This window comes from Coturnix japonica, chromosome 6 (assembly GCF_054131305.1).
Source record: "Coturnix japonica strain WE chromosome 6, WE-NBRP24, whole genome shotgun sequence".
Lineage (NCBI taxonomy): Eukaryota > Metazoa > Chordata > Aves > Galliformes > Phasianidae > Coturnix > Coturnix japonica.
In genome coordinates, this window is record NC_140668.1 from 22,601,501 (window position 1) to 22,623,641 (window position 22,141).

General features: G+C 40.6%; 2 long non-coding RNA genes across 4 annotated transcripts; one reads left to right on the forward strand and one right to left on the reverse strand.

The window, feature by feature from the left end:
* Positions 1–1,291: 1,291 nt before the first annotated feature.
* LOC107319180 (uncharacterized) lies at positions 1,292–22,082 on the reverse strand. 3 transcript variants are annotated; one of them, XR_014947440.1, is made up of 5 exons: positions 21,607–22,082; positions 18,770–18,963; positions 13,261–14,621; positions 2,391–2,491; positions 1,292–1,571 (listed from the first exon to the last, which is right to left on the reverse strand). It is a non-coding gene; the product is annotated as an uncharacterized LOC107319180 (long non-coding RNA). The 3 variants fall into 3 exon arrangements; XR_014947441.1 differs by having other exon boundaries at positions 14,310–14,621; positions 21,607–22,081; XR_001557654.3 differs by lacking the exon at positions 13,261–14,621 and having other exon boundaries at positions 21,607–22,080.
* On the forward strand, positions 1,612–11,631 carry LOC146760516 (uncharacterized). The gene is made up of 3 exons (XR_014947442.1): positions 1,612–2,247; positions 2,347–2,548; positions 7,946–11,631. It is a non-coding gene; the product is annotated as an uncharacterized LOC146760516 (long non-coding RNA).
* Positions 22,083–22,141: the final 59 nt, after the last annotated feature.

Genomic DNA, 22,141 nt, shown 5'->3' on the forward strand with positions numbered 1-22,141 from the left:
ATGCTGACACACTGTTGTGAAACCTCCTGCTCTGGTTGCCCATTCTCCTGCTGATAATTCCCCTTGGTGCATCTTTAAAGCTCTTCCAAAACCTTTCTCTGTATGTAGGAGGCCCAAATGCCTCTGTTTACTGCCACACACATATATATATTTTTTGCTTTGATTCATATACAGAATTATCCACCATGAGGAGTGTCAAGTCTCTGTCTTTACGTTGGTTTTCTATCCAGATGAGAGCTAGGATAGAACTTAGTTGTGGATAATTTAGTAGTGTATTCAATTGTGTACAGTTGAGTGACTTAGCGGAATAGTTTAGGTCTTAAGGGACTATGCTACTGATGCTAGTGTCACCAATGTAAAGGACAATATCTCAACTGCAAGTCTGGGAAATTCTGAGAAGCAAGTCTGCTTTTAGAAGAAGTAATATAGTCAGAGCAGAATCAGTATCTGATCATATCTGATCGCCATTATTTGATCTTGGCACTGCATGCTCCTCCCAGTCTACTAAAGTGAGTTTTTAGAGCAATAGTCTGAAAGTTGATCCATCCACATGGTTCAGGACACATCAGTAGATACAGACAGAAAGTAGTCACAAGAAAACTGATCAGTAAATCTGAGTGTTTCTGAGTACAACCTGTTTTCAGAAATCCCATAGCCTCCAAATCTACAAAGCCTCCAAGGGCAGTTTGTTCCAGGCCATCTATTGCATGGGTTCACTCTGCTGTGAAAGTTTTCCCAAGTGCCCTGCTTAGAGCCCTGTAATATTACAGCACTACATCCTGTGCAGAGCTCTGCAGCAACCTTTTACGTTTTTAAATTCACTATCATGCTTCAGTGCCTTCCTTTCTAGAATGAACAATCTTAATTCTTCCAATCTTTGTGTGTTCAGTTTCTCTTCTTTTCCATGGAATGCATTATTTTCTGTATATTAATTACCCAGAAACAGCATGTGGGTTGATTCTTGGAACATGGAATGAATCACTGATTCCTTTTCTGATTTCTGGCTTAGTTTTGGACAGGATCTGAAGGCAACTTACAGAAACCATAAGAAATTATGATGCAGAGGTCTTGGAGTGAAGCGAGATACATCATGATATTATTTGTTCAACATGCAGTAATTATACTGTGACTGTGCATCTCAGTGATATTATTTAGCACAGAATCAACCACAGAATTGACCTTTTTATTCCTGCTGAGGATTTGTGGTGGTTTGCTTTGAAAACAACATATACTGAAATCTTTTTGCTATCCTGTGCACATCATATCAAGTGGAAAAAGTTTACACTGGCACTGAGGTTAAGCTCACATGTGTATTTAACATGCTAAATTCATGCCCTGAGATAGAACCAGCAGTAGGATTAGAGGAAACGGCTTCAGGTTGCATCAGGGTTCAGGTTGGATACTGGGAACAATTTCATCTACAGACGTCTGGTTAGGCACCCTGGAGGTGTTCAAGAAACATATAGATGTCGTAATGAGGGACATGGTTTAGTGGGGAAATAATGGTGGGAGGTAGGTGGCTGGACTGGGTGATCCTGGAGGTCTTTTCCAATCTTGGTGATTCTGTGATTCTAAAAGAAATAGTAAAAAAGTGCATCCATGGTCAGCCTTATTTAAGCTACTTTGAACACCGTTTTTTTGTTTGTTTTAGTTCACCTGTTGTCTGTAAGATTGTACATACCTCAAACATAAACTAGAAGGATTTTTATTTTTTTTTTAATCACAAGTTATGAGTCTGTGGCATCTCTGTTTCTGGACCAAATAGCAGGATGTCAGAATTACTTGGAATTACAGGACAATATCTCTTCATATCCTGGCTTGCAGGAAGCAGTGAATTCTGGTGATAAAGCTTAAGTGCTGGAATGTGAGTTTTGGGAGTGCTTAAAGGGATGGCAATTAAATAATAATACGTATAGTGAAAGATTACATCTTTCACATTGGTAAGTGACATTTTACACATACAAACAGAACTAACAGTCTGTGTCCTGAGGATAGGACAGATAGGAATGTTCAGTGATGTTGGGTGGTGAGGAGGGGGAACACACTACAGTTTACATTGTGCTTTGGTGGGAAAGGATCTAGAAACTCTAGTCTAGTGTTCAGATTCAGATTATGTATTAGCCAACTTCTTTCTCTCCAGCAGATAAGTGCCCTGGATATCTAGAAGTGTGATGACACAGAGCAGAGCCCACTGAGGAAAGCCAGATCTGTATTCAACTACATGAACAAGCAAATTGGTGATGCTGGGTAAGTTCTTCCTGCTTTCAGTGTTTGAATTGCCTTGAAAGATTTGTGTTTACTTTTCATCAGCTCCCTTTCCTTTGTAAGACTTTTGTTATTTTCCAGCTCAACCCCTAAATACCAACTTGTGCTGCTTATAATTTACTTACCAAGCTTGCTGCCGTGGAGAATCAAGAGTGTGTGCTGTGCAAGGGACGATGAGAAGGCAGCAGCATTGTCCTCATCACCAAAGGCCATAGTCCTGCAGCACCTGAACAAGAGGAGCAGAGCAGATCATCACCCAAGTCCCAAGACCAGGACAAGACCAGTATGCACTATTCAAATAAATTCCTAGAGCTTAAATGAAGTCCCTGGACCAGAGGCATGGTGATGTGGGGTGAGGCTGTAGATGAAACTGATGGAGGGCAGTTAAAATCCATTGATATTCTCAGCATCTGACACATTAATTCAATTAGAAAAAAACTTGCACAAATAAGATTTTGCTTTCGTAAATGGGAGTCAGACATTTAGCAACGTAAGGGACTAGAAGAATGTAAGTCATGAGAGGGCTGTCAGTCATAGCCGAGAGAGTAGAAGCAGATCTGGACCAGGATGCCAGAAAATTTTTGTCCAAAGGGGATTTGTTATTTAGGCTGTTTCAAGAATGTGTAGTTTTGGAATAACTTGGAACAAGAAAACTATTTTTTTTCCATTTCTTCCTCCCACCCCCTTGCCTCCAGTTATCTAACACTGACTTGGAAAGACAGACTTAAATTACCTTTTTTGTTGTTAAAATTTCTGCAGGAATTTTTTTCTCCTCTTTCCCTACTTCCACGTAACTACTTCTTTATTAGTATGTCTTCAGTGCAATTCTTCAGTACTTGTATTTTGACACTGGTCCAAAACAATGAGGATGTTGACTGTTATTTAGATCAGCACACTAATCTGGGTGTATTTTAGATTCCAGTGCAGTAAATATTTATTAGACAATAAATAAAATTCCTAAATAAATGAATGTTTGGCTAAGAGAAAGAAAGAAGAGCTAATCTGAGCAGAGACAGGAATTTCAGAGGAAGTTATTTAAATGTTTGCATTCTGAGGGAAAACAGCTTTTTCACATGGTGGATTCTGGGTTTCTAAATATCTCTGCATAATCACTAACGGAACTATCCTGTTTGGAATGAATGGAAGAATTCTTCTGTATCAGAAATCCATGATTTCTCCTGTCACTGGCAGATATAAATACATCTCATATATACTTTGCTCATGTCAGTAGACTAGAAGGTTAAGAAAGTGGCTTCTGATTTTCCCCAGAACAAAAGACAGAGATCATTTTAAAGCTGCCCTTAAGCTCATTGGAACCTGGAACAAACACAGCCATTCTCAGTCTGGCTTGTTTTCCTTTTCCATTAAAGCATGTGCCTGGCAGCAGTACCATCACATGAATCATGGCTGAAAAATCCAATGGAAGTAAGTTATCCAGTTAGTCCTAGTAAGTGCCAGCCTGTAATGCTTTGAAATAGATTTACAGGTTATTGAAAGGTTCAGGAGCAAAAGACAGTTTAATTAAACAGAGAAACGCCAGAAGGAATAGACATTAATTAGGGACATTTTGAAATATTTGGGTCTGAGTATCAACGTCTGTAAGAAAACTTTACTCTGAGACTCCAAGCTCTGCAAGCTGCTGCTCATGGTTTTCTTCCAATGGCACCCAGGTAGCATCTCCCTGAATATCACTACTGCTACCACTGCTGATTTTCATTCCCAGTGTATTGTCACTAGAAGAAGAGGGACTATGATTTCATTCTATGACAAGGTGACCTGCTTAGTGGATGAGAGTACAGTCTACCTGGACTTCAGTAAGGCTCTTGACACTGTCCCCCACATAATCTTCTTGGACAAGCTGTCTGCCCATGGTTTGGATGGGCATGCACCCCGCTGGGTGAAGCACTGGCTGGATGGCTGGGCCCAAAGAGTTGTGGTCAATGGAGTTAAATCCAGTTGGTGGCCAGTCATGAGCGATGTCCCCTAGGACTTGGTAGTGGAGCCACTTCTATTTAACAACATTATTAATGATCTCGATGAGGGGATTGAGTGCACCCTCAGTAAGTTTTCAGACGACACCAAGTTGGGAGGGAGTGTTGGTCTGCCTGAGGGGAGAAGGGCACTACAGAGGGACCTGGATAGACTGGAACAAGGGGCCAATGCAAACTGTATGCTTTTCAACAGGACCAAGTGTCGGGTCCTGCATTTTGGTCACAACAACCCCACAACCCTACAGGCTTGGTAAGGAGCGGCTGGAAAGCTGCCTGTTGGAAAGGGACCGTGGTGTGCTGATGGACAGTGGGCTGAATACGAGCCAGCAGTGTGCCCAGGTGGCCAAGAAGGCCAATGGCATCCTGGCTTGTATCAGGAATGGTGTGGTGAGCAGGACTAGGGAAGTCATCCTGCCCCTGTACTCGGCATTGGTGAGGCCTCACTTCAAGTACTGTGTTCAGTTTGGGGCACCTCAGTACAGAAGGGACAAGGAAGTGCTGGAGCAGGTCCAGAGAAGGGCAACAAGGCTGGGGAAGGGCTTGGAGAATATGGCCTATGAGGAGAGACTGAAGGAACTGGGGCTGTTTAGTCTGGGGAACAAGAGGCTGAGGGGAGACATTATTGCTCTCTTCCAATATGTGAAAGATGCTTTCAGCAAGAGCGGGTTTGGTCTCTCCTCATTGGTGACAGGTGACAGGATGAGGGGAAATGGCCTCAAGTTGCACCAGGGTAAGTTTAGGTTGGATATTAGGAAAAATTTCTTTACAGAAAGGGTTGTTAAGCACTGGAATGGACTCCCCAGGGAGGTGGCTGAGTCACCATCCCTGGATGTGTTTAAAAAATGTTTGGATGTAGTGTTCAGGGGATGTGAGTGTTTGGTAGTCTTGTCATGTGCTCTCTGGAACTGCTTCACCTGGAGGACACATCTGTGAGAAACTCATGGGAACCTTATTTTATGTGGTTTATTACAGGAAGCTACACAACTAAATTCAGGCTCCTCTTGCCCAGAGAAAGCTAAAATGCTCTGCAGTAAGAGGCTAGTATGCTGCTTTCCTATTGGAAGTGTCATGTGGTGAAGTAGTGAATGCTAACCTGTTTACAGCAAATGCAAGCAAGGAGGTGTTCAAGACCCATGTAGATTTGGCACTGAGGGACATGGTCAGTGGACAAGATGGGGTGGGCTGGGGTTTGATGTGGGGATCCTAGTTGTTTCTCCAACCTTAATGTTCCTATGATTCCATGGTTCTATTCCATGCAAAAGAAAAATGGATCTAAGTGACATAAGATGAACATGGGATAAACATATCTTTGTGCTTACTGTCATAGTCACTTTTTTCCATGAGATTCAGAGCTGTTTTGGAGGCAGTTCTATCTGGTTTGGTTGAATAAAATGATAAAAATCAGAAGATGATGTGGAAATATGCTTTATTCCCTACTGCAGTTTTCCCTTTAATAACTCCTGCTATTCTTCCAGTTCTTCCATTTTCTCCTTTTAGCCTCATTTAGTATACAGAGGTATGAGACAGACTATTGAACTGAGTGAAAAGACCTGCTGATTTCACTGGCTCTTCATTAAGAGCCAGAAAGCATAAGTTAGATGTTAGTCATTTCATGTGTACATATATAAAAACTATTAAAAGCTTAGATTGAACAGCAGTGCTTATAAGAAATTCAGATTAAAAGCCACAGAGATGAAAATTGCTTATTTATCCACATAGGAAGCAGAAAGACGAGCAAAGTTATCCTCATTTTCCTGAAGACATTTATTATTGATGTGGAAAAGTGAGTTTCAGCATTCATGTAGTCTCACTGACATTATATAGTTCTTTGTATCCCTAACTTAATAGGGATCATTTTTGTGACCTCAGGGCAGGCTTGATCAGCTCCACATGAACTCTCTGTCCCACACAGTGCTGCCCATGGGCTCAGGAGCTCATTTAATCCCAGTGCTGGGGCTCTGCTCCCCCTACAAAGCTGTGGATGATGCTGATTTGTGTGCCAGGTATTAGGTCTTGCTGCCCATCATGACCTTGCTGCTGTGGGCCTGTTTAGTAGTGCCTGGTCTGTACCTGGCCTTGGTTATTCTCTCTGGCGCTGACTGAATTCCTGGCCATGAACCTGCCATGTTACCAGCTCTAAGCTGTCCTTCCTGGCCTGCCCTGTTCTATCACTTGGTGCCTATAGAATGGGCCTAGTCATAGGAGTTATCAGACCAATACTCAAGATCATTATATCTACAGGGCTATTGAGTTTCATGAACTACCTTCATCTTCCACCATTCTTAATCAGCTTGAAAACATAAATCATGAGATTAAAAGCAATGTAAGAGCCTAGTTTGTGCTATGATTACTCAATACAGTCATTTGGAGCCAAAAAGCAAAGCAATTTGCAGGCAAGGAAAATTGGCTTGGGGAGGATGTCTGTTTTTCTGGCATTTAAAACTATTTTTTCTTTATCATAAGGGTTTTGATCCTAATTCTGATTGACTGTCACCACAGTATGTCAATTCAACTGAGGGCAGAGTGGGTAGGATGAGCAGTGAGTGGTAGGAAAAGGTACAGAGCAACTGAGCAGTTTGTATCATCCAGCCACTGTGTGAGAGCTCTTTCCTCAACTACATCGTGGCTTTGTGGGTTAAGCAGTGGAAAGCAGTGTATGCTAATGGCCTTTGTGTTGAGGTTTCAAGGTTGTTCAGAGTCTGAGCCTGTTATGAGATTTAATTCGCCGAACAAACAAGAAATTTATGTTCCCTTTCATGACACATTTTTTTCACTTTAAATACAGTGCTGACTTGATTTTTAAATACAAGCATTAATTAAAAGAAATTATTTGGATATTTCTTTAATTAACTTTTTTTATGTACTTCTTCAGAGTGTTTCTCTTTGCATATTTGCTTCAGCTCTTAGTGGGCATCTTGCATACATAATCCTTTTCTGCGGAGCTGCCAAGGCAGAAACTCGCTTAGAGCTGAAGTCAAGCTTCAGAGAGCGGTGTTTGTGTAACATAACTGTCAGTTACACTAAATACTGTGCAAATATATATGTACGTGATATCAGCAAGGGCATAATCTCTGAAATTAGATTTCAGAGATTTTTTTTTTGTTTAATCACTTTGTGATTAAGTCATCTGGTTGGGTCTTTGTTCTTATGCTTTTAAAAGGCAAAGTATTTCTAGTGGTTTAGAAGTGAAAGATAGAGCTAATCCTGAAGTGCTATCATGTAAAACATGCACTGATCTTTGTAATGTATTGTCACAGGATCAATAGTAAATGAATCAGTTATCTTTGGAATAACTTGTGGTTTATATATCTGGAAATCAGAACATTATGCTTTATCATTGTGCGTAAAAAGCGCTGATATCAGCTAAATGGACAGGTTTTTGATTGGAACTGGAATGTTATTTGGTTTCTGTAAGCTCTGTTTTGTAGTAGGGAAAAGTAAATGAGGTAAGTAAATTGGAAACATACTTTTTTTTTTTTTTTTTCCCTGGAACATTCTAATCTTTGCAATGTGTAGTTTTTAACCGTGTGTTCCTGACACAGGAGTATTTAGGGGTTTTCCCCTTGTCTTAAAGCATGTCTCATTAAACGTATGAAAGTCTAAGCTCAGATGATGTCCCTGTTACACAGTGTATGCTGGTTTTTGTTATCTGTGCAATAATAGTGTGCTTTCCTCTTTACCTTCTGCAGTAACTGCTGCAGCCAGTGCTGGAAGCACAGTGTGCTGTGCCACCAAAAGTCTGTTGGAGTTCTGTTTTGTTGCCTCTTGAAAAAAAAGTACTTAAACTCACAATATGGATTTGCACTTCAAATATGGGAAGAAGCATGTGCACTTCAGGATCTCAGAGGAGAACACGTCTACGAAGTATCTAAATGAAAACTTCTGACCCAGATGCCAATGCAGTACACCATAATGTCATATGCTTGGATACTGTAAAAAATAAAATAAAAACTTGGTATAAGACTATATTGGAATAAAAGCAACTCGGAATTTCATTTGGCAGGTTTTATCCTAGCTCTTCTTGACTTATGGTCTGGAGTTGATGGTATAATGTCTTGTAGTTAGACAGCCAAAACCTCTTCCCTTGTGAACATGGTGATGAGGGGAGTGCTGGCAGAGAATTCAGTTCATCATTGGTACTTACAGCTATGTTATTTCAGAAGCAAAGTTTGTTTAGTGCCTTGCATGTGGAAAGTACTTCTTACAAGTATAGAGCTCCTCTATATGAACATGTTCAGCTGCTGGGGTTACTCAGTAGCTGACCATCCTCAAGATGGCACTTCAGCATCCTGATGCAATCTGCTCTGTACTAATGCCCAGGAAAGCATACAACATCACACATAATGTGCTGCCTGTGATGTTTTTTCAGTGTCTTCAGACCTGAATCAGAGGAGAATCCTGTAGATCTCCAAGAGTAGACCCTCTGATGGCAGTCACACTGCATACTCTCATTCAGACTGTCCTTCTTCACCTTAATGCTTGTTAAGCTGTTTTCCTTGGACACTGTATCTAAATTTGGCAGGCCAGTCCTGTTGTGAAGCTTTAGGAGATATGGCTGTGGGCCACTTAATACAGATGCGTGGCCAGAAGTTTTCTGAGTGTGTCAGCTGAAGTTCACAGGAACTATGCAAAGACTAGGTGGTGTTATGTATGTAAAGTAACAAATCGTATTGATTCAATACAAAATGTAACTTTAAAAATCCTCAGAAAACCATGGAAATGTAATACTGGAATTTGTTCAATTTATATTCTGATGTTAATATACCAAGTGCTGGGAATTTTGGATTAGTCATCCGAAATCATGGAAAATATATATTATGTGATGAAAAGTCAGATGTTAATCATTACAGGTCTTTAGAAATCATTTGTTTGAACTGTTTGTATTAGCTTTTGAAGCTCTAAAAGGGATTTCAAATCAGATTTTTCTTAACACTCTACAAACATGCTTTGAAAAATATTCCATGCCCATGCAACATAACTACAGTCAGAAAAGTTCAGAGAGCTCAAGTGGCTAATCAGAAGTCACTGAAGTCTGAAGATAACCCAAATATCTGAGCTGGTTTTCATCCATCATGTAATACTGCTGTTAACAAAGCGAGCTTGGTTTCAGACAGATGTGTTCTCCTGTTACTCTACCGTACCTTTTTCACTTTCAACAGAAAGATTGGGATGTGAAAATTTTATTATGTAATGATTGTGTTAAGATGCAAAACATCTAAACCTTTCTACCCATTGTTTTCAAAAGTCAAATTCTACATTTATATTAACACTTCTTTATCTCGGCATGGCTGAAAACTGCTCTGAGAGGCACAGTATGTCTGAATCAAAGCTCTGTCTGACACTACAAGGCGACTATGGTGTTGAAACTGTTTGCCAAAGACAGTGCTTTTGGGACTGTTGGACAGTGAATACAGAACATTCGGGGAGCTATAAGCAAGGTATGCAACTGAGTTCATCCGTGACAAGAATGAAAGCTTTTTAAAATCCTTTTTGGAACTCACTGTTTACTATTGAACTTGTTGTGAGCCTGTCAGCCTATTGTCTGAGTTCTGTACTTCTTGCAGCTGAGTTTCATATGAGAGTCATCTTGAACAAGTTTTGAAAAGTGAATTGTCGGAAATAGCTGGTTGTCACTTACCCATGACAATGAGACTTCCATCTGCACACTCCCTGTTTGATCACTGTGTGTGAGATGAAGTTAAAAGCTGGCTTATTAAAGGAAAGGATTTTTCAGACACTGCTCGGTATTTTGAGGTTTAATAAAACACTCTGAATGGCATAGTTAGAATAAGGGTAAAGATAAATGAACTTGGTGGTGGGCTATTAAGATGAGAGAGAGGAGGAAGTGATACAAGTTACATGGCCTTGCCACTGTGGGTAAGGACAGCATGCTGACTTTTTCAGCATGAATGAGACTGATCTAAACCTCCAAAGCTGAAAGGTTAACATGAACTTACCAGTCTCCTGCAACTTCCAGAGCTGCCAGACCTGCAGGCATCAGTGAGAAAAGAAGCTGCCACAAATACAACTATAGGTGGGTTATGGTTTCTAGAATCTGTTTACAAGTATTAACTCAGCGTTTTGCACAAGCATTTAATATTCACAAATTAATTGTGTCACATAGGATTGGGTAATTACAGTTTGAGTAGTTACACACCTCCTTTCAGTTCTCTAAGTAAATAGCAAGTATAGTGATTGGCCCAGAAACGAACACATCCCAAAGAAATGGAGCAAGGTGCGCAACCTGCAGAGCCACAGGCTGTCCTTCTTTTCCTAGACATCGGTTTTGATTGTTTTATTTATAGACATGAACTGGAGAACAAGCTTCTGGGCTTTCCCTAGTTAGAAGTGGAATGCAAGGAGATTGGACCAGCTCAGTACTCTAGAAAACACTTACATGCTCACTTGTAATTAAGTTTTTGTTTTGTTTTGTTTTGTTTTGTTCTTGTTTTGACTTACAGCAAATACATTTGAGGTAAATATGAAGGCCTACTAGAAAGGGAGAGATCTGATCCTAGTTTGATTGAAATCCTCTTTTCCAAGTTTCTTCTAAAGCCCTTCAGATTATTTTGTTGGTATCATTTCCCATTTTACTGTTCTAAATGACCTGCTTGCCTTTGCTTCATTAGGCCTTTCCATTTATCACAACATAGTTTGGTCCAGACCTCCCTTAAAAACAAAACAGAAGATGTTCTAAAAGTAAGTTTTCAGGTATGCTGGCAGGTACCTTCTCCTACCAACAATCTCATTTTCCTTGGTGTTTCAGATGAGGAGACTGAGCTTAGTAATTAACATCTGTATTTACAGGCTGAAAAAATATTTGGCTTATCCCCTGAAGTCTGCCTTGCTCAATGCTAAATGAAGTAAACTGAAGATGAAAAACAACCTAGTTTTCATGAAGAATGTACTTGTGAAGGCAAAGGAGTAGCTGGCTATGGCTGTGTGCAGTCCTGGCAGCTTTATCTTGGTATCATGGCTGCAGAACTTCCTTCCATCCCTCACTGACATTCTACTGGCTACTCAGCCAGAAAGAATTCCCTTCGTCTTGATACCTAATAGGAGCCTTTGTTATAATGAAACTCTTAAACCTGAATTTCAGGCTTGTTTTAACGCTAGTCTTCATGTGGGTTTTGATCCTCTTTCAAAACATTTTTGAGATGTTTAAATAAACAAAGATGCTAGGTTTTGGTTTTAAGTCAGATGAATGTGGAAAACCTGATGACTTCCCAAGAGTCGGTGCAATATGCTGTGACCTGTATTCCCAGTCTTTTAAAGAGGTTCTGTAGCAAGCAATGCCCAGCAGGCTAGGATATGTGACATGACACCTCCTGCCACCAGCTGGAGCTGGTTGCAGCTGAAACCAGCAAGTTTCCTCCAAAGAGCTGCTGCATCTGATCAACAGGCTTTACCTCCCTTAAGACTCTTTTTCTGCTTCTGCCAGCTGCAAACAGTGAACCTGCAGCCCTGCGCAGGGCACTTTCTCACAGCGCAAAACACTTTGTTGCAAGCTGCTTGAAATACTTTCTCTGCTCCACTGAATATGCCAATACTATTCCCGAAGTATGTTATTGAGCAGCAGACTTCCAAAGACTTTGGCAGAATCTTTAAAGGATTGGAGTCGACATGAAGCAGAAAAGGTTTGGCACAGAGTTCTGCCTGAGTCAGTCATTCCATTTCCCAACAGTCATAGATGTTAGCTCTCTGCTCCATGGCGTGCTGCTTTGAATGAGATCACACATGCACAAGGGCACTAAGTCTGCTTTTACAAATTCAAAAATGTGTATTGCTTCTTCACCAAAGAAATAAAGAACAGTGAAAAACCATTTGGTAAGTCTGAGTAGGGACTTACAGAGTGGAAAAAACCTGTAGCATAGTTGCAATGTCATCTGAAATATATAGCAAGAGTTGGATAGTAAAGTCACCACCCATTTCCCAACACATTCAGTTAATTATTATTTCTAGATTATTAGGAAGAGTGGGAGAGTGTGGATAGATGTTTAACAGGATGACCTACTAAAGTTCATGGAAGTCGTTTCTTGGTACAGGGTAAAGATAAGATCAGAACCAGTGAGAGAAACACGTTTCTGGAATAAATACAGCATGCAAATAGTTTTAACACTAAGTTGAACCAACTTGCTCCAATAAACTGCTCGATTTAGTTATCCACATGTAGATTAGGAAATAAATACTCACATATGGAAAAAATATGCAAATTTTCAGTAGAAACTGCTGGAGAGAATTGCCACGTCCTGAAGAGACATGACACTGAAAAGGTGTCCACACAACTGCAGGAACACCTGCTCATAGGTTGTTTCTATACTGTCCTATTACATAGTGACAAAGGTTTGTTAACAAGCATTCACCTGATAGTCAAACCTATCTGACACTCTGATAGACCTCAATATTTGACCTCACGTGTGAAGGTTTGATTCAGCAATGAACTTGATGATAGTGGAAGTTCTTGTTACTTTGCAAAGCTTCTTTGGAATGCAATTTTTAACTTTCTGAAATAGCTGTACTTAATATTTACAGGCTGAATTGAACAGTTTAAGTGTCAGGCATATTCATGCACTAATGGCAGCGATTCTGCTAAATTATATACAAAAAAGAAAATTCCTTTTAGAAAGAAAGCATGTTCCTTTGTGTGATTTTTAATTGTAACCTGGGCAACAAAAGAAAATCTAGGAATTAAGGCTTGTGTTACAGCTTTCCATATTGAAGACATCAAACACAAACAAGTTCACAAGTGCCACATGGCTCGTTTTTGTTGCTGAGAGATTTATATAAATATGTTTTCTGGCTTTCTTTCCATGGTCTCAAGCAGAAAAGCTTTTATGCAGCTCAAGAAGTAAAACTCAAAAGAAAGGTCAGCAGGAAAGGCTGCTTTCCCAGGAAGCCTGCATGCAAACTGTTTTAACATTGCAGTGTTGAAGTAGACACATTTAACATTTGACTCTCACAGGCTCAGCATCTTTTGGAGTACTTTGGAGATCACGTTTGTTACCTTAGTGCTGCTTAGAATCCTTTGTGTCTTTTCCAGGCAAGCTCAGGGTTCAGGCCATCCACCAGCTGTGTATGTACTCCATCTCTTTCAAATATGCATAAATAGCAGCCACTTCTGATGGAAACCCAGGAGTGACCTTGTATGAACTCTTCTTGTATACACTTTTTTGCAGGTGAGAGAATAAGCGCAGATTGAGATCTGACCAGGGTGTGGAATGCAATATGAGCTCTCTGTGCTTCTCTGCTGTGTTTACTAAAGGTCACCTCCCTCCTGATATACAAGGTGAGAGCATGTTTCCTCCCAAACATTAGCCCTTCAATTTTACTGAGGTTCCTTTGTGAGCAAGTAGTAGTCAGAAAGTCCCAAGGCTTTCCACTCAGCTTTTTTATCAGGCACATGGGTGACTGCACTGGTCTGAAAAACAAACTCTGCAATGCTTCTGCACCATCATATAAGTTCACACTTTTGCCCAATTTCTTTGTGTTGTCTCACACTGTGGCACAAGTCCAGATGAGGAAGCTGAGCCAGAGCTAGCTTGAACTTGAATCTGAGGTCATCAGAGATAGTCCTGTGAAAGCATCGGCTCAGTGCTTGCTAGCGGCAAAGAAAATCCAGTGCTAGGAAAGGATGGGAGCCAAACCAAAAGGCTGCTGCATAACCCTATGGCTCATCTGTGCATGAAGAACTCTGTGATGCGCTCTTTCTCTCATGCCAGGACAAGAAAAATGGGAGAGGTCTAGAGGAGACAAGCCAGGTTGACAGAAGGTATGGAACAGTTTATGTCTTGGGAATAAGTCAGAAAACAGAGTGGAATATAAAAGAAGTTTATAGAGATGACTGGTGCAGAAAGGATCGGTTTTATAAATCTCCCATCCAATACAAAGACTACAGGCTGTGTGAAATTGCCAGAATCCAGATGAAAACAACTTGAATGAAGGGGCTGGCAAGTGAACAAACCTTATCAGGTTTCAGCCAGTTGTCCCATTTGCAAATATTTGGAGGCAAGGGAAGGTACAAGATATGCATCATGTGCTTATACTGTTCTTTACCTTCAGTGACTGTCAGTTAATGCCCAGTGCTGAGTGTGGGATGCCAATCTGATTGGACCTTCCAGTCAGTCTGGCTTCAGTACAATTTCCAGGCCTAGGGTTGCCAGCTGAAGAAAGAAGGGGAGTTTTTGGAACAGATCTGAAGAAAGGTCACAAAGATCCTCAGAGGGCTGGAGCACATCTATAAAGACAGGTTGAAGTAGATGGGCTTGTTCATCCTGGAGAAAAGGCAACTCAGGAAAGACTTCACTGTGTTCTTCCAGTGCTTAAAGGCAGATTATAAACCAGAAGGGGAGCAATTTTTTACATGTTCTGAGGGGGAAAAGGACACAAGGGGAAATGGCTTTAAACTAAATGAGAAGAAACTCTTTACTCAGAGGGTAGTGAGGTGCTGACACGGGCTACTCAGACACTGTAAATGCCCCATCCCTGGAGGTGCCCTAAGCCAGGCTGGATGGGGCCCTGGGCAGACTGAGCTGGTGGAAGGCAACCAGCCCACGGCAGGGAGTTGGAGCTCGATGATCTGTAATGTCCCTTCCAACCTAAGCCATTCTATGATTCTATTAACATATCCATTGCAGCTCCGGATGGATCCTCAGTGATGTTTGTTAAACAAAAAATGGGGATTTGTAAAAATAATAGAAGATGATGCAGTTGCAATCAGCAGCTCACATTTGAGAAATATCACAGCAACATACATCAAGAGAACTTATGCATAGAAGCTTCAAAAATGTATAATGTTTCCCAAATCTTCATCAAAGCTGTGAATTTCATAAAGTTCAAGGGATTGACCAATCCAGCAGTTCCTTAAAGTATGGGTGCTGATTAGGGAGATATTATTTACTTTTCTGAAGTAAGGTGGCCTAGGGCAGAGTAAAATGCTAAAAATATTCTTTTGATTTGCAAAATGAAATAAAGACATGGATGGAATTAAAAGGAAGAATCTGAAGATGAAAAACGGCTAAGTGATTTAACAGCTTTGGTTGGATGAGGTTGGATGAGGGCCACTCATTTAAATGAATTAAACAGCCATCTTCAATGTGAAAATCAACTCATCTGTGATATGTGTCAAACCATGACCACATCTGAAATGAAACTTAAATTTTGGTAAGTTCAAGTTATGGCAAATAATTTAATGCACTTCAATACATTGGCCAAATATAGTCCTGTGAAAAATGAAAAATATGCAGCTGTGCTTTCCATTTTCATAAAGGAATTTGAGAATAGGTTTCAAGATTTAAAAAAAAATATCAAATTTTTGTATATTTGCACCTCCATTTTCAGTCAATATAAATACATTGCCTGCAAATTTTCAAGTGAAATGTATAGAGTTGCAATCAGACATTCGACTCAAAGAAAAATGTGACCATGTCTCTCTACTAGACTTCCATAAGACCTATCTTACCAGGGAGAAATATGCCTTGTTTCACAGTTCTGACTTATTCACACCATTGCTTTGGGGCAGTGTGTATGTTTGTAACAACTGCTTTCGAGGATGAAGCACAGAAAGAAATAGATCAATATCGAGCACCTTGGGAACGCACCAAGAACATTAACAAAAACATCATCAAATATCCCATTAGTTTTGTGTTCATGTTGCCTTCTTTTTTTATGTTTTAATTTAAAGGGGAAAAAAAGAGAAGAAAAAAAAAGTGCTATTACTTGTGTTAACTGTACTGTATATATATTTTATGTGCAGGCCAACACAACAATTCATTCAGTGTGACCCAGGTATTTCAAAGGTTGGATATCCATACAAGCTCTTTGGTAGAGGTTTTACTCAATGATTCAAATTTAGCATTTTCAATCCAGATAAGTACTGACTTCTGAGAATCAGAACTACATCCTTCTTCTCATGCCTGCAGTTTCTCTGTTGACAAGCAGAAAAATTGGGGCATGCTGCAGCCAGTCTGACAGGAGTGAATCATAAGTATGTTCTTTCTGTGTGATCATTGTTGATAAGGGTGTAGGACTAATCTGGAGTCTCTCATTACTACTCTAGCAATAGATATTTGGTTTATAAAGGCAAGGGCTGCAAAAAGGACACCAAGAGCAAAAAAATTGCATGTGAAGCAGTAACAGTAACTTTTAGTGCAGTAGGTTTGGAGGAAGAGCCAGGCGAACACTGTTATTGACATTCCTAAGAAAATGATTTGAATGAGATTTCAGGGGATCATGGTTCTTATTCTGCTCAATGCTGAATATATGTGTGGATAACTCACACCACAGTAGCTCTGAATTATTGCTTTTTGTGGACCTATGCTCAGTTTTGAGCTCTGCTGTGAGTGAAAATGGACAACTAAGAGATATAAAAGGAATTACACAGACCAACAGGCATTTCTGACACAAACACACTAATTACTGAATGGCTTTATTCTTGTGCAGTAATGCTGCCTTTTTCCTGCAAATTCACTGTGCCAATTCAGAGTTCATAGAAAATATTTTACATCCAACGTGACTCTACATGCAGGTAGTGCAAAACTGCACATGCTGTCTCACAGCAGAGAGCAGCTTCTTTCATGTTCCAGCCTCCTTAAACTAGTTTAGGGACAGAGCTGACAGTTACAGATGGGAAGCCTTGACCTATGAAATATTTTTGTTACACTTTAATGCATTACTGTTATACTGTGACTAAGTGATAAGATTCTCTCTGGAAAAGATACCGGTTTGCCCAGTTTTATGCAGAGCAGTTCCAATGGACTTTAACTTTCACTCCTAGCAGCCATCACTGCAGCAAGTAGTGCTCTTGTGAGAGGGAAATTGGGCCCTAAGAAACTTATTATGGAATTATTACTTGAGTTGGTCTTTCAGTTTGCCTTCAATCTCTGTTTGAAGGAAGGGACTTGCTGCTTAAATCTCTTAGAGTTTCCTACAGACCTTTAAAAAGTTGCAGGGGAAATAAAAAGCCGTAATCTGGTACATCAGAATTAGTGAACTGGATTTGACCAGCAACCACCTCCCATATCCAGTATCAGCTGTTCTGTGGAGAATGAACGTCATCCCTGCAGCTAAGGAAGTAGTAGGATAACTAGCACGGTCCTTTTCTAATCCCCCACAGACACAATTGGTGGTTCTGCTGCAGAAATGTTTGTTTATCTTTGAGGGAGTCTATGATGTTGGCTATTTCAGCTCCTTGTACTCCTCCTTTTCCAGTTTAGAACTGCCCATTTGTGTTTGATATTCATTGTTTTGCCTTGATAGAAAATGTACAGAAAATACATCCAGTGCTCACAGACTCTTGTTTCAAGGGTTCTTTTTTAGTTTTTCTTGTTAGGAAAGCAGGAATGTTACCTTCTGTGGGGTATTTTGTGCTTTGGGTGTATGCTTTCCAGGCTGCTCAGTCTGGCACATCATAATGTAATGTAGCAGCAATTATACTCTGCTATTTGTTGCCAAGTACCAGCATAGGTAGAGAGCACATGGCTGAACACTGACTGTAGCACAGCAGAAATTAAAGGCTGTCTTCAGCCCATCCTCTCATCCTGCACTCTTGTAAATGTTTATGAATATACTGACATTAAGATAAGAGGGAAATTTCCTACCAGCTTCATTTGCAGTTTAATCTTTGACCAGGTCATAACTGCTGTTTGTTTGAAGTGAAAGTGCACATTTACCATTTCCCTAAACCTCATCCATCTTGAGATCATCAGAATTCTGAGTGCAGTGCATGGGAGCTGAACTTTCCTCTGCTTGTTTGTACTAAGGAACAATTCAGAACATTCTCTATTACTGCTCCCTTAGTTAGCTTGGTATCCCATTGAGTTGCTCTCAGCAAGCACTATAGGGTCTGATTGCAGGGTCTGATTGCAGCTGCTCAAGGTAGAGCTGTGTGAATGCAGACAGTGAAGCTCTGTAGCCCTTCTGGGTGGTATGACTGATTCTCACTTCCCCAAGTTTATTTCTTAACAGATGTTTTCAAGAGGCATTTGTGGAAGTGGGAGATGCCCCTGGACAGTGAAGACTGGCTTGCCCCCATGGTTTGAGGAAGACCAACCTCTGAGAACAGACAGGGAGATAATGACTTCAAGCTGAGGACAGGGGGAAAAAAACATAAAAATCATTATTTTTAGAGAAGTTCCAGCAAAATACAACATTTTGCTCTTTATTTTCCTCAAACAATTTTCAAGGGCACTAGACAGAAACATTTCAATCATTTATCTGACTGGGAGGTCAACGTCCTTTTGAATAACAGGTGAATGGGGTGAACCTTATTTCTCTCCTCTTGGACCCAGCTGCATGAATACTGCAAAAAAAGCATGTACACAGGACAGATATGGCCATGACAGGGACACGAGCTCCAGGTCAATTGTTTTATAGAGAATGCCATGTGAAAGCACTAACACATGTAGGAAGTCACGAGAACTGGGTCTGCCCTTGCAAAGTTGCCTGAGCTGCTGCTTTTTTGTTTGTTCATTTTGGTCAATCCCAGCGGTCCTCTGGCTTCCCCATGGCTTCCTTACCAAAATCATCCAGCAAAACAGTGCACTTCAGAGATCCAGCTGTTGTCAGAGGTGGTGTGGCCACAGCCTGCTCCTCCTGATAGGGGGATGCCAGGACATCCTCAGGGAACATCCTGCTGGATCATTTTTTTTCCTTGCAAAATGAGATCTGGATTGTGGTGTTGGTGTCAAATGTGGGGTAAGCTTGGCTGTATCTAAAAAAAAAAAAAAAAAAGCAGGTTAAATGTTTGAGTATCAGTGTGACACCATTTATCGTCATTAAATATGTAGGTCTTGGTTTTGGTGAGTAAGTTAATGTAGATTTTTGCAGGTGAAAACTTCTCAGTGTAAAAAGATGGAGATCACTTTGGCAGCAGGAGTTAAGCTGGATTTCAGATACTGCCTGGAGATCACATAGAACTGAAACACTTGGTCAAATGTTTTAATACTTGTGCAAGACTTTGCCTCAGTTGCAGTGGAGAGGCTAGTGGGAAGTAGTGAAGAACTTAGAAAGTTCCCCTAAACAGAAGACATGCAGAAGTTAATGTTTTTTTTTACTGTAATTTAAAGAAACATGAAAGCATCAAAGCACTGTTGTGACCCAGAGGATCACACTGGGAGTGTTCTTGTGATTATTCAAAACCAGCAGAACATGAATTTCTAATGCTCAAAACAATGTAGTGTGCTGTGATAATCAGGCACCTTACATCTTGCCAGAGGGGAGGGTGGTGCTAGAGGTTGTGAGACACGTGTCCTGCCACCAGTTGTCAGGATCAGAGGGACAAACAGCACATTCTGACACTGGGGAAGCATTGTTCCTTCTGCTCCCCCAAAGCAAGAAACAGGACTTCTGACAGGTTTCACCTCTAGGATATGCGTGAGTATAGCTTCTTGGTGACATGAGATGTTAAGTCACTTGATTACAAGGAAATCCTTTGCAACACTCGCAAAAAGAACAGCACTGCAGGTCTTCCCATGCTTTTTGGTGTGTTCTTTGGATTTTACCTTGGTCTAAAATAATACTGACTTCTTCTGGGAACCATATCGTAGCTGCCCAAAAGGAAAACAAACAGACCTTGGCAACAAATGCACCCAGGATCGGCAGTCCCGTGAACTGTAGGGTATGACTTGAAGGTGAAGTGAGAAGCTCCCAGTGAAGGCTGTCCCTGTCCCAGCAGCCCCAAACCTTCTTGGGCCAGGACTGATGTGTGTTTTGAATTCCCCTCTGCACATTGGTAGGGAATTGTTTGCCTTACTACTGTTGCAGTGTGTGGAAGGCCTGCTGATGTGGAAGCCAATGTAGCCCTCTACCTCTGCATTTCTGCCAGTACAAATGAAGTACAAATTGATTCTTTATGTTTCCAATGCTATGGGTCCTCATTAGCTTTGAGGTTCTATTTGCCAGATAAGTCTACTTGCCCCATGGGACACAAAGATGTGGACTCCTCAGCACTGAGCTGAGCGCAGTGCCAGATGCCTCAGTGCAGGCACCTGCGGATTGCTGGCTTGGAAGGGTTTGTTCCTCTTAAATCTGAAGCCCTCTAAAGAATGTTAAGTCTGCATTGTGTGTTTGGCAGTTTGTATAAAGAAGGGAACAGGTACTGCTTGTTGAATGCATGCTCATAGACAGCTATGAATAATGCCAATTCATGCTGGAGACCTACATACAAACTTACTTCCTGGACACGTATTAATCTGAATGATATTGCTTACAGTGAGTAAGGAATAAAATATAGCATACCTTTGTAGATCAAACACTGGCTGTCAGTGGAAGTGGCACTGAAGTGCCAGTGGAAGATTACACAAACTGGTTCCAGAAAGACATTCTGGTCTTTCTAGCAGAGGTAATGTTAGAGAGATTGCAATTTTCCTAAACCTAGTGGGAAATGAAGAGAGGATCTCATCTTGTACACAGAGATCAAGTTTTATTTCTGCAGATGTGCACACATAAGTATTCCTGATTTTCTGGCTTATAAAGCCTGTCAAGCCATTGAATGGTTTCCTATTGCATCTATGCCATGATCAAGTACTGACAAGAACATGTTTGTTATGAAATTTTTGACATGCAATACAGCAATATATTGAAGATACCTTTTGAAAACATTGATAACAGGACAGTTGTTAAGTCTCTTATCCTAACAAATATCTTTGTTTCTCTGGCAATTTAATTTGTTTGGACTGATCACATTTGTTATCTGCCAATAATCATATACCTGGGTTATGCATACAAAAGCCTTTGCTCATGTAAAAGAATATCAGTACGAGTTACTTAATAGTACTGTGCAAATTCTACCTTGGACAAAGGCCCAGACAACTTGAAAGAAACCTTAAGGAAAAAGAAACACACAGAATCCCCTCAGTTCGACATACTTACTTGCAGAGTTGGATTATGAGAGATATTCTTCTGTTGAATAAACTCTTGTGTGTCTGTACTTGATTAGAACCAACCTCAATACTTATTGAATGCAGATTTAATTTTGACTTCTACAAAGTGACAATATACTGTGTAGAGCTCAGTAGTGACTCCTGATTTAAGAGCCACTGATGAGCAGTGGCCCTGTCAGCAGCTGTCTGTCTTCATTTTGTGGAATTCAGAACAAAAAAAAATAAGACCAACATCCCTGTGGGAATCTGATGGTTGGCAGTATCTGGTTTCCCAGAGATGCTAATGAAGACACCTTGGTTGAATACAGGATACTTCCACCAAAACCTTACAGGGAGGACGGCTGCTACTTAGGAACTGTCTGACAGAGGAAGTGTATTATAACATTAAATACTGGAGAAAAATGGGGAAAGTAGAAGAAACAGAGCAAGGCATTTGAATACTGTGTGATTTAATCCTCTTGAACTTGACTCACGTAAGTTGATATTGGTGGCTCTGGGGGACTTCACGCTTCCCATATATAGCAGGATCCAGTCTGACAGCGCACTCAGCAGTTCTCCTCACACCCGCTGTCTCCATGTGCATGAACTGCTTTCTAACGGAAGATGAAACTGAAACCACAAATACTGTCCAAAGTAGGAAGAGAATCATCAAAGTTCCCTTTCCATTTGTGGCCAAAAAGATCAGCAGTTCTAAAGCACACAGTGGTATCCTAGCCCTTGTTTTTTCTCTCCTTCTTTTTGACAGAGTTCTGCCACATGAAGCATTACATTGTATGAAACATCAGGTTTTAATTTGCCCTGAGGGTTAAAAATGAGAAAATTCTTCAAGGCAGGACTTTATGCACAGCTCCTATAAACCTGCCTTTGCTGAAGTCATAGTCAGCTGAACATCCCTGGAGAAAGGAAAGTTACTCAGAACCATTCATTCACAAGCTGGGAAGGGCAATATTCCTGCTGACTCATGCTTATAAGTATTTTCTTTGCTCCTCCTGCATTCATTGCAGCTCC